The 13515-nt window shown below is 49.5% G+C and overlaps 1 long non-coding RNA gene across 1 annotated transcript; it reads left to right on the forward strand.

Moving 5' to 3' along the window:
• Positions 1–213: 213 nt before the first annotated feature.
• On the forward strand, positions 214–3858 carry LOC146890268 (uncharacterized). Its single transcript, XR_014998969.2, has 2 exons — positions 214–341; positions 3109–3858. It is a non-coding gene; the product is annotated as an uncharacterized LOC146890268 (long non-coding RNA).
• The last annotated feature ends 9657 nt before the right edge of the window (positions 3859–13515 follow it).

The raw sequence follows: 13515 nt of genomic DNA on the forward strand, positions 1-13515 counted from the left end.
GGATTATTTGAACTGGGAAGACCCACCCTCGATCTGAACCACACCTTCTGGTGGTAGCCCACATCAAAGGACACGGGAAAAGGGACCTTTGCTTTTTTGCAGGTTTGCCCTCACTCTTGATGGCAAGTTTATCTATCGTGTTTCCGTGACCAGTATTAAATTAAATTTTTTTTTCATGGTTCCAATACACACTGAAAACCATCAACTATTCAGGACTCCTCTGGAGCTCCAGCACCAGATAGGGACTGCAGAGACATCCAGCCTCAAGGATTCAACAGCTACTGAACTCTTGACCTTTCCGTTGTGAGACAGCCTTTGCTGGGCTACCCGGACTAGATGCGGTAAGTCAGGCTAACAGATTCCCTTTTACTCTCAGTCCGGTTCCTTTAGAGCACCTGGGTAACACACGTGCTAATGCTGGCTGTCCCACGAGTCTGCTGCAGGGGCTGGTCTCTGTCCTCACTCATCCCTTACCGAGGGACGTCCGCTGAGTGCAGCCTAGGTTCTGGGCTGTCCTAGCGGATTAACAGCATTATCCTCTCTGCTGTGGGGGAGCCTCTTACTCATCAGTCTTCCTGAGTTCCTCACAACGTGATTCTACTTCGGAAAAAGAATTGCCCCAAATGCTTAGAAATGGGAAGTCTCCCAAGGGAGCTTTGGAGTTGGGTTGGAGCCTACTTGGAGCCTAACAGCCTCCTGGAGGGCTCAGGTGCTGAGACAAGAGAAAGAGCAGGGAGAGATGATGAGAAAGGGGGCCTGTACCGCATCTGCTGATCCTGGCTGTAGGGCGCGGTCGGGGACCACTCCCAAATCCACTGGGCCCTCTGCCCCCCACAGCATTCCAAGCAGGCCTGATTCCTTGGGCGGGGATCTGTGCAGCTGCTCCCAAAGGCCGTCATGCTTGGCTTAAGGCTCTGCTGTCACTGTGTTGGAATTCTTAATATTTGGACCTGGAGTGCTGTAGCTGTCCTGGGCTCTGCAAGTCATGTCACCAGCCCTGGTATGAGGTCTTATAAGCCCCTGGGGGGATGGACTGGGGAGTTGCATCTGTCTGTAAGCACCTTCCCTCTGTGTGTCCTTGATGGGCCTTGGTATGTGCCTGCAGCTTACTTTGCAGCACTGGGAGAGTCAATAGGTTCCTGGCTCCTGATTGACACTCAGCTCTGAGGAAGTACCCAGGCCACCATTCATGCCAGACATCACTTGAATGAACAGGACTTCTACTGAGGATGAGATGATGTGGAGGGTGGGGCAGGCTGCGGACAGGACACAGGTTGGATGAGGACATGGAAGGAGGCCTCTTAGCCATGGGTCATTTGAATTGAGAGCCTTATGATGAGGCAGCAACCATGCTGTGGGGTTGGGAGGAAGTAGTCCAGTTAGTTAGGTATGATTCCCACCTTTCCAGTGGGGAAATTGACACCCCCACAGCCCTTTAAGTGAGTTGCAGATAGAACTCAGATCCAATCCACAAGAACTATCACCCCGCTGCACGGGAGCGTGGGCCAGGCTTTCGTGTTCTGGCTGCCCGGGAGTGGGTGATGGCTCTGTCTGTGCCTCACGTCTCCTCTTGGGCTGAGGGATTCTGAGCACCAGCCCTGGGGATGAGAGATGAAGCAGTCTTTCATCACCTTGGCTAGAGATGCGGACGGAATTTTATCCTGTGATCACTTAAGCAAAGCCATCTGGAGATAGCTGCTCAGGAGACAAAAACAAGTTCTCGGTCCAGAATACGTGTGCTGGACACAGGGTTTCAGCTGTGCCCGGCCTCGAGTCCAGCAGGAAGGACGAGACTAAAACATATCACTAGTCACCAGGAATCTCTGTCTACTTATGCCTTCCTCTAGCATCGGGTCTCTTTGGATCCAAGTTCTGATCCTGTGAGTGCAATCAGAACCAAAGCTCAGAATCAGTATGGATTGGACATGGCATTGCACACCAATGCAGACTTGGATGCAGTTGGTTCCTGAGGTCCCTTGGCCTGCCAGAGGGGCCAGGCCAGGGACCTCTGGTCCTAAAAGTAGTATGGACGTGGGTGCACAGGTTTAAGTGGATGAACCTGAATCCATGGTGGAATACATTCCTGTCCTCAGGCAGGAAACATTGGGCGCCTACTGGATGCTTGGTATGGACTACAGCATTGAGCATGAAGCTCATGGGCTCCCGTTCATACTCCTCATTTTCCAAAAAGGGGAGTGAGAAGCCAGGGGTGGTGGCACATGCTTGCCAACTCAGCTCTTGGGAGGACTGTGAATTTGAGGTCAGTTGAGGCTACCTGGTGAGTCCCTGTCTCACAAGAATAAAAGAGGAAGGGGATGAAAAGGAGACAGTGAATGAAGAAATAGATGAGCAAGCATAGCAGTTACTGTGAAGGAGATGCGGCAGAGACTAGCAAACTAGGGCTTGGGGATGGGAGGGGAAAGGGGACTTTGAGTTGAGTCTCTTTGACTGGGGACCAGAGTCAGAGTAGACAAAGGCAAAGATAAAAGGGAATGGCCATGAAAAGTGAGAAGTCCCAGCTGCCCTTGCTGAGAGACATGCTCGTAGCAGTCTCTCTAAATGATTCCCAAACCTATCAAGAAGTGATCTGCCAGTTGCTTTATGTCTTTGCAACCTTCTAGACGGAAATCCTCAATATCTAGAATGCTAGTCTGGGCTCTGCTGTGCTCACCATGGGACCTGTGGAAGTCGTTGAGTCTTCCTGGGTTGCTTCTCTGAAAAGGAGCAGGCAAAAACTTTGTGACTCTTTCAGAATGTTGAAAGCCAATGATTCTGTATCTAATATGTCAAGACAAAACCTCTAGAGTTGACATCAGGAACACCTGGATTCTCTGACTTGGGCAGAAGCTTATATGATCAGCTTTGGCCCGAGGATCACGGCAAAGACCGTGAGCCAGGTTGAGTTCTCAGCCTTGCTCCCTTGCTTTGGTTGTTCAGAGCTCTGGGGACAAGTCATGGCCTGCACCCACATGTGTCTTACATTAGTGTTATTTTCTTAACGGGACTAATCCTAAAGCTTATTGAGCTATTCCGTTCAGTCTTTGTGTTGCTCACACAGAGGTGCCGCCTCAGGCCAGCACACTCAGTGACATTTGCCTCTCTGCCTAGGTGTGACTGCGTCATCAAAACCTAAGTGGCTCAGTCATGGTGCTGCTTTTAAAAACCCAAGACAACGGGCTTGAAGCTTGGCTGTGATACAGAAAGAAGGCAAGGCCTTGAGGAATCTTGTGTCTCGTCCACATGGGACTCTCACAGAGTGACAGACGATACAGATCACTGCCTGATAGAGGTGGACCAAGATGGAAGACAAAACCAGGATCAGCCCCCTTTCTTAAGATCTGCATATCCGCAATGGACATATGACCATGTCCTTCATCTCAGTCTTGCAATACTCTTGGCATGCTCTGCTCTAGGGACCCACAGCTAGCCTGGGCTGGGAACCACAACCTTCGACGTGGGATTGAGAGAATTCAAGATCAACACCATTTTTTCCACCTAGCCCATCATAATAGAAGGTGACAAGGGGGGACCCACTTGAAAGCCTTTTCCCCATGTGCTTGCCTCAGTTTCTCCAAATATCACTCTTAAGTGTTTTCAGGTTCTAATATCCACTGGCTTCTGCTGCATGTACTTCAAGATCTGCAAGCTTCCGCCTCTGGGAAATGCTAAGTTTAGTAGTAAGTTAGAATCAGCAGGTCACTCTCAATTTGACTAGTCTGTGCAGAAAATACTCTCCATGTCAATCATCAGGCAACTCCCAAGGCCAATGGAGTGAGCCAAGTCAATGTTTCTCAGTCTTGCTTTAAATTTTGCCATCTTTATGTTTTAAATAGACACCATATTTATATGACTTGACAACTCAGTAGAAAGTATTTGTGAAAATACTCATATAATACCTTGCCAAAGGTCACACCACCCGAACATATCAGCACCAATATGTGGTCATGTTTCTCCGCTTCATTACATGCTATGGTCCCACAAGGTCATGAGGTGAGAGCTTAGTCTCCATCTGTGGTACTGTTGGGAGGTGGGAAACCCTTAGGAGGAAGGGGTGGCTGAAGATGGGTCCTTGAAGGAGACCCAGGTCTTGGTGAAGAGTACAGTGTGGGGCACACACGCTTTCCTCCATGATGTCTGCCTCACACTGACCCACTGCAATAGACAAAGCTACCAGACACCCGAAGAAACCTTTCTCCCATGAGATTGATGTAGCTTGGACTTTCTGTTTTGGGAATGGAGATCTGACTGACCATTGACAAAGGTGGCAATGTATACACCCTGCCACCATCTCCCAGACATGTTAGGAAAACCTGTGGTGTGATATTCCATCTGCCAGGCTGTGTGGTTATTTCTGGGATCCAATGAAATGGGGGCGAGGTTGAAAGGGTGGTTCAGGACACTGCACATGTTTGGGAGGAAGAGGCAGGGAGTGTGTTCTGGTAGATTTTATTGTCAATTTGATATAAATTAGAGTTACACGGGAACAGGGAGCCTCAATGGAAGAACTGCCATGATCAGATTGGTCAGTGGCCTTGCCAGTGGGAGATTTTCTTGGTTATGCTTTAGTAGAAAGTGAGGGTCAACTCCTAACATTATATCCACACAAGCTTTCCCTCATGTGCCCTCAAAGTCACGAACTATGGGAAGACGGCCTTGTCCCCAAATGCAATAGTATGTCTAATAAGGGACTAATAGAGGGGAAACCAGGATCTATAAAGCCAGGAGCTATTAAAAGAAAGGTAAATTTCTATCAAGGACATGGACCCGCCAGTGACCCCAAGGCTCCTCTCCTTGTCACTGACCTTCCCTCCAGGCACTCCTTGTTTGAGAAGGCATTCTGCCACCGCTGGGTGTGTGTACCCAGCTGAGCCTCAGCAGCCAACCACTGGTCAAAGCAAAGAGAAGTTCTGCTCATCACATGTGACCCAAACTCAAGGCCAAGAGTTCCCATGCTCTGGCGGTGACAAGTGCTAGGTTCCAGAAATGGCCTCTTCATGGGGACAGAGACTGCTTTGTTAGTCTCTCTCTCCCCAGTGGGGTAGAGGTCCTCTCCGCCTACCTGTTGGTTTTCTCTCAAATGTCACCATCCCTTTGTGAGATGGTATAAGACGGCATTGCTGTGTGTTGTTCAACTGTCAGTTGGGAATTACACACTGGGACGTAGGGAATATTTTCAACTTCACATCTCATTTCTACGAGTTAGAGCATTTTTAAGATGTGTGTTATTAGCAACCCTGTATAATCTCATCGGCAGATGTGCTTGATAGATGTGGTTTTCCTAACACTAAGCAGAAATTGACATGTTGAGGAGCAAATCAAGATTCTGCGATCCAGACAGTGGTATTGACAGAAAGAGCCAGGAGCAATCGCTATTGATTAGACAGTGCTAGTAATTATATTTACCGAGCTGTTTGATTGGGTGGAGCAGAGGTGATACATTCTTCGGTGCTGAGAGAAAGCACCGCAGCAATGCTGTCAGTGAGAACCCTGGAGCCAGGGCGTTTCCTGGTCTTTGCTCACTGCGCCTGCCATAGTTGTTCAGGATGCAGCAGAGCATAGTTGAACACTTCAGGAAACCGCTGTGCTCCTAGGCAGCATCCTGATATATTCTGTGGAGGCTAATTCCGTGCTTGCCCCCTCTTTCCTCTCTGTCGCCATGGCTACAATTATCATCTCCACCGTTGTCACCATTGTAGCTATGTATGACTGTATCATTGTTACCACCACCATCACTTCCACTGTCATTACCACAATTAATTACTACCACACCTCTAGCATCACCATGGCTGCCATTACCACCCCAACTCTACTGCTACTGCCATTGCTTCTATCACCACTGGTACCGTTACCACTATCACCATTATCACCATTACCACTACCACCATTAATGTCACTATTGTTATCATCACTATTATGTTGACAGAAGTTTCTGTCCCACGTGGTCCAGCAGCCATTCAGTCCCAAAGAAACACAGAGAGGCTCATAACAATTACAAACTGTTTGGTGTATTAGTTCAGGCTTATTATTAACTAGCTCTTACAACTTAATTTAACCCATAATTCTTGTCTATGATAGCTGCGTGAGACTTGGTACCTTTCATCAGTGAGGCATCCTCATCTTGCTTCCTTTGCATCTGGCTGGTGACTGCAGACTAAGCTTTTCCTCTTCCCAGAATTCTCCTAGTCTGGTCACCCCACCTCTACTTTCTGCCTGGCTACCGGCCAATCAGCATTTTATTAAACCAATACAAATGGCAAATCTTTACAGGGTACAAGAGAATTATCCCACAGCACTCTACTTCTACAACCATAAATACCATTACCATCACTGCCATTACTACTGTGACTATTACCATGATGGCTGCCATCATCACTGCCCCTGCCACCACTACCACCATTAACATTACTACCAGTAGCAATATTACAAATACTATTACCAGTACTACTGTTACTACCATTACCACCATCGCCACCAGTACCTCTGCTATCTACCCTTAGTGCCACCAACTACACATGAGCAAGAGCACTACCACCATCCCAGTAATGTCACCATTATCACCGTTGCCACTGCCCTCTCCAAAAACATCACTGTCACCAACCATTGCTAACCCTCACGCGCAACACAAGTGTCATTGACCTCTGCCATTTCTATGACTAAAACCAACATCATTCTCACTGTCATTGTCACCTCTCGTCCCAACCTCCCCACTCCCAGAGCATCGTTGGTTGTCAATCACTACCACACCAAAAAGAAGTCACTTAGGAGTCAACAGTCCCTGTTGGCCTTTCTCCTTTGCCCCTGTGTCTTCCTCATGGGCATCAGCACCTGGTCCAGAGGGTTGTGATGCGGGTAAAAACGGATAAAAACCAGAGCCCATCAGGCACACAGCAATTGTGGTGTGTGGGAGAAAGCCAGCTGTCATGGATGGAGTTCACAGACTCTTAGCTTGTGTGCTCCTGACGCTGTGCTCTTTCCTCTTCTTTCCCCGGTCTCCTCTCTCCCTCTTTTTGATAGATTTTCACTGTGCAACCCAGGCTGTCTTGGGTGCCTCCCCCAAAGCACCTGGGTACCGGGGTTATAGGTACCTGGCTCCACTCCCATCATCCTACTGTCTTTTCTAGCTCTAGAGAGAGCTTGAATTGGAGCCAGTCTTCCTTCCTTCTCCTCTCCTCATGCCTTCTCCTCCTCTCTGCTTCCTGTTCTTCTTGTAGATTCTTTAGTTCCGTGACTGAATGACCTGTAAGAAACTACGTTCATTAAAAAAATACCATTATCTTAGCAGGGCGGTGAAGCCCAGAAGGCCATGCTCTCCTCCGTGTCCTTATCACAGGGCTCAACACCAGCTTAGGGGCTCAATATCATGTCCTGATTGAATATTTGTAACTAGCACGCACGCACACACACACGCACGCATGCACTCACACCAGTCTGCAGGGTGAGTGGTCACTCAGACACAGGGTGACCTTCGGTAATTTTCCTCGGTTTGGTCATTTGAACAATTTCTGGTCCTAAAGCATAAATGCTGGAGTTCCTTTGACACCCCACCCCCGTCAAAGCAGCTGGATTGGGAGGGTACCAAGGAAGCCCAGGGGAAGGAAATACCCAGGTCTTTTCTGAAGGCAGAGTGGGGAACACAGGACGCCTGCCCTTCCACTGCCTGAAGGGGTTATCCTAAAACCCTTGTGGACTCTCAGGGTCCCTTGTCTTCCCACTTCTGAACTATGTTTATTGTGATCGTCAGCACTTCCAACAGTGAGAACATGGATCAGAACCTATGACAGGGCAGCGAACACATCCCTGCAGCTCCCCTCCCCAGTCCCCCAAAACGGTCCCTGTCATCGTGGCTGCAGTAGCTCCTTCCCCAGTCATCCCTGAAACCTGCAGCAAAGCTAACCCTAACCCAGCAGACTCTCAGTGCCGGGGCCAGGTGCGGGGCTGTGGGAACCTGCACCTGCTGTTCAGCAGCCCCACCTTCTGTTAAGCGAATCTGTTTTGTGTAAATCAATATTGAATCAGCTTGGTTTATTCAATGTTTGGTTTTCACCTCACCCATATTAAAGGTTGCAGTACCCACTGGAGGATGCAGTTTTACTCCCCCCATCCACACACCTACCCACCATTTATCTATCTATCTATCTGTCTGTCTGTCTGTCTGTCTGTCTGTCTGTCTGTCTGTCTATCTATCTATTCCACAAACATAACTGGTACTTCCTAAGCTAGATGCTGAGCTCTGTCCTAGGGATACAAAGATGGGCAAAGAGACCTGGAGGGAAAGAGAGATCCTTGAACAGCTCGTCTGATCGTGACCATCCTCCTGCAGGTGGAGGGTGATCCAGAAAGTGGCTGTGCCAGTGTCCGTGGTAAGGAGTGTTCTCCTGGGCAGGACCCTCACCATCTGTGAAAGAGGGTTCCCGAATCTGCCATGGCTCACACCCTGACGGTGCCCGAGTCCCTTCAGTAACTTGGCACAGTATCCGCACACAACCTCCTCTTCCTTTGCGCTCGACCCCAGCCCTAGGTTGATGGTTACCTCTAATGCAGGGCCGATGCTGCGGAGAGGGTTGTTGTCTCTTGCTGCTTAGGGAATGACAGTAAGAAAAATCTCTGTCCCTGTTCGGGTCAATACACAATTCACGAATGAGATCCATGATACAGGTGCACAGGGTGCTTGATGGAGACCGAGGGGGTGGGGAGAGAAGCAGGGACAGCAGGGTGAGGATGGCTGGCATTCGTGCAGTGTGCCAGCATGGGGCAATGTCAAGATGCACGCTATAGAACTTCGTGAAAAGTTTTTTCCTTCCTTCCTTCCTTCCTTCCTTCCTTCCTTCCTTCCTTCTTCTTTCCTTCCTTCCTTCTTCCTTCCTTTTCTTTCCTTCTTTCCTTCTTCCTTCCTTCTTCCTTCCTTCTTCCTTTCTTTCCTGGTTGCAGAGCCTGCGGAATGCAACCCTCAGTTCAAGCTGCCGTTTTCTAGATAACTGTCCTAACAAATACAGACATCCCTAAAAGCAGCGCTATGCACGGCGGCATAGTGCCGAGCTGTGCAGCATGCAACCTTCACAGCTGTACGCACATCCGGCAGCTCCATCTAGGTGGACCCAGCCGCCAGGGTTGGAGGTGCGGAGCTGTCCTGGCCTGACTGAAAGCTCCATCCAGAATGGCTCCATCTGGCCTTTTCCTCTCTCTGTGATTCTGTGTGAAATCATTTCTTATGAAGATAATCCTACCCATTCTTCTGTCCCCAAACCTAGGCAGATTCATATGAAAATGAGTTGTAGATGTGTTACCGTCCTTAATTGTGCAGTGCGGGTGGAATGAGCCCACAGGTGATGTTCAAGGCTTGAGAAAGACTGAGGGGAAGATGCTAGCAAAGGGTGACCAAGATGGGGAAGGTGACAGAGCAATGAGTAGGAGGAGAGGCACAGCTCAAGTGGTCCTAGGACAAAAGCAAAGACAGCGACTTCTTAACTGGCCTCCGATGGATGACTTCTTCCAGATAGTCTGGAAATCACCCGGGCATTGATTAACGCCTACCTATACTTAAGAAGTCTCTGTGGGGGCCCTGGAAGGGCCTGGGTGGGAGGGTAGCTGTCAGTAAGGACCAAGGTTTGAGCTGACGTTGTGATCAATTAGCTTCCTTTCATTACCCAAGCAGCCAGTAGAATGAACTGTTAAAGGGAAACGTGTTGCCATGCCCACGGTTCTGAGGTTCCAGTCCCTGGCTGAGGGAACTCATGGTTTTGGAGTCCTGGTGAGGCAGCGTATCACGGTAGGAATGTACACTGAGACAAAATGCCTTCCTCGCTGGCCAGGAAGCAATAAACAAAAGAATGAAAGCAACCCAACAAAACAATCAGAAAAACAACAACAGCAAAGAGGAAGATGCCAGGGTCCCACAGTTCCTCCTGGAGCGTATCTCTAATGACTAGAAGACTTTACAGGAGGGCACACCTTCTACAGAACCCACCACCTCATAACAGCGCCCCCCAGGGGACAAAACCTTTAGCACACAGACCTATGGGCTAAGCAGCCTCCAGGCTGGCTGAGGAGGGTAGAGGCCCCATCACCAGGCTCGGCAAACACAACCCCTTGGCATCGCCTGATGGGAAAAGGAAGCAGATACATATCTGCTGCCGAGCAGCTTTGTGTCGGCGCATGATGGATGGCTCCGAAGGAGGAGCTAGAAAACAAATTATTGTGTCTCTTCCCCACCGACAGGTCTTTAGTGGGGCCGACCGGGGAGAGGAGATGAGGCCGATTAGAGGGTGCCTCACAATAGGCACTCGGCACAGGAAAAGTGTCCCGAGTTTATCTATTGTTAAGTGATATAATTTATCGTCGCTGAGGGTTAAGGAGCAATTCCAGTTCTTTCCTTACTTCGGGAACAGAGATCTGTAAGATAATGCCCAAATTTAGACAACCGAAGAACTGCCTGCAGAAATGTCCCCAGAGGCGGGCGGCTGGTGCACACTGGAAGCCAAGTCATTCACGGAGCTAATTTGAGGCTCTCCTCAGAAACTATATTTGCTTTCTGAGCGCATGGTGAGTTTTCATCTGGGCTCTGACCAGCTGACAGCTATGCAAGTTTGTAGATACCAGTAATTGCGGATAGATAACCTTGATGGTTGACCTCGTCAGAGCCAGGCCTGGCGGCTTTCCATTGTTTCTGGCTTTGCCAGTTGCTACTCAACTGCTGCGGGATGAATTTATATATTAAGAACTGGCTGCAGTGGGAATTGCTTATCGTTCCCCGTTCCATCCTATAAGCTTCTATTTACTTGCCGTCGTGAGCTGGGAATAAAAGCCGTGCTCTGACTGTTCCCTCTGAGTAGCAGAGGGCAGTGCGTTGAAAAGCTATCCTAATTTCTAAAAACAAAGGGAAGATGTGTTTGTCTTCTCCAAGTCGCAGAGAGACCTCCGTCTCGCCCAGCCGCCTTGGCTGGCTAAGCGGGTTCCCAACCATCGTTTAGCGTTCGGTTTAGCTTGAAAGCAGAGTTTGAATTCCACCCATCACTATCGCCAGCGTGAAGCCCTGGTGTGTTAAGGGAAATGCTTCAAGCAGCTCGGAATTTATGTTTAATTCAGAGGGATACTTTAAAAAGTCTCGGGGAGGGAAAGGTGCCGGCGATCCTGTGGCGAGAGGACAGCGGGCGACAGGGTCACATCAAGACTGGAGTGTAAGTTGGCACCAGGCACGTGGGCTCCTCCATGGAATGCTAATGCCCAGACCATCTCTGTGGTGTGCCGTGTGACCGTCTCCACCTTATTCGTTTTGCTTTTTCTGGGTGGTTAAAATCTCATCCGTGAACGTGGCTGGCGCTGCAAGGAGGAAAACAAGAGGAAGCTGCCTAGAACAACTTTTTCTAGATGCACCACTGGAAAGAGACGCTGTCCTGTGTTCCCCAGGGTTCTCCTTCCGTGGCCTTTGAACTTTGATGTAGGTTCCGAAGGGCGAGGCAGGTCCCCATCTCTATCAGAGGGCAGCACCAGGGACAGGTGAAGAGGAGCAGAAGGCAGGCCCAGCGCATCTGGACAGCGGTGGTGCTAATGATAGCGAGTGCATTCAAAGGGTCTGGGTTTCAGCAGCAGTGGGAGTGGCGTTCTGGAGGCCCGGCTGCGGAGCCACTGTGTGTCACTGCTCAGCTGAGGGTTTCCGCCTTTGATGCTTTCAACATCAGAGCATCAGAACTCTTCTTCATCCGAGGAAGGGAGGTTCGGGTTAGTCAGACAGGGCAAATAGCTCAAGGGAGATTTCACTTTCCCTTTGTCGGGTCCCCCGCTTTCATCTGCTGGTGATACACAGTCCCACTACCGCACAGAGAGAAAAGCAGGCTTGCTGGACCTGGGCGAGTATGACCAATTTAGGGCCTGAGCTAGAAGCAGGTACCCACTCGGGTGCTGGAGGGCTTATGGGGAACCCAGGCACACACAGAGAGGGAGGGGCTGCTGCAGCGATGTCTCATAATTACTGGGAAACTGGCCTAAGAAGTTTTCAGCCCTATCTAGTCCAACTGGTCTGGCCTCCCTTTCAACAGGGAGAGCCCCTTCTGTGTCTTCGCCTGTAGGCTTGTCTTCTTTATAAGCAAAGGAACGGGAATAAAGGTCATGCCTAGAATCCACAACCAGCTCATTTGTGGCCCACCCGTGCACTGCATTAGCAAGAGGACCTAGGCTCAAACCCAGACGATGCCCTTATTCGCTATTTAACCCTGAACAAAGTGCTGCAGTCTTTCCTTGATTAGTCTCATCTGCAGAATGGGTATAGGATTAGTGTCTGCCTGTGGTATGGGTGTGAATGGCCAGACACGAAGGGTCCATGGAGTTGCTGTGCACGCAATACCCGCACCTTCTTGATGTTAGAAAAGGCTGCATCAGAGCCAGGCAGCGTGGCACAGCCCCTGATCCCAGAGAGGACTGGACATTCCAGACCAATTGAAATGATATAATATAGTCAGTCAGATCCGGTTAGAAAGAAGGAAGCGGCGGGGGGCGGGGGAGAGAGAAAGAGCAAGCTGCACAAGCATTAGCTATCACTGAACATATCCACTTAGGCATTTAATTTTCATTTGAACACAGGCCAAGAAGCCTTAATATTTTAAAAGCAGCTTCATGGAGTGGAAATAATGTTTATGAAGCAAAACTAAGATCGCCAAGAAGTTGACTACAAGTCAGCTAACCTCTCTGCGCACCCCCAAGTGAGAGGCAAGCACACTCCAATCAGTTGCTCCTTTTATTGTAATAAACTACTCTGGGACTCCGTTCTCAGGAGATTAAATTAACTATGTAAGGCGGATCTCGGGAGGCAGGGGAGAAGCAGGCATGGGTCAAAGCTAGAGGAATGAAAGTCCACCTATGCAGCAGGAGAATCAAGCCAGGGAGGGCACGGGGCTCTTTGGTTCCAGGGAAAAGGGGTGTTCGGATAAAAAAGGGGTCAGCAGTGAAGAGGAAGCTGCTAGACTGGGGTCCAGCAGACCGCTGTTGGCGGTCTCGGGGGCTGCTAAGCACAGGTGTGGTCATGAGAAGCTGCAGAGAGGAACCAGACCTTGAGCTCGGAGAGACAGACTGAAGGGCATCTGTGAAGTCAGAGGCCCTGGTGCTCCCAAGGAGTACATTCAAGGCGACAACAGGTGGCCTCAGGAGGCTGGAGGAGCAGCAGGGGAAGTGAAACTGCCACAGAGGACTGTTGTCCCTTCTTTTGGAAGCCAGGCATAGTACCAGAGTGTCCAGGTGGGAAGCACCTGAAAGGCCTTCATCTCTTGGAGTCAACATGAAAATCCCACGTCTGCCACCAGAGACGGCTAGCTCATCCAGTCAACAGCTCCTAAAATACCAAGTACACCTGAGAAGCTATGTCAGGGGCTAGAAATATCTTTTTTCTATGGATACAGAATTATCTGCCAGCTCATATACAAGGCTTTTAATACCAAAAAACATGGAGAAAGCTATTCAAAATGCAGAGGTTGTGGTCCAGTGTGATGAGCGTGGGCCAAGGCATTCACATTTTTAAGACAGCAGATC

Source organism: Myodes glareolus, chromosome 22 (genome assembly GCF_982192425.1).
Source record: "Myodes glareolus chromosome 22, mMyoGla1.1, whole genome shotgun sequence".
Taxonomy (NCBI): Eukaryota; Metazoa; Chordata; class Mammalia; order Rodentia; family Cricetidae; genus Myodes; species Myodes glareolus.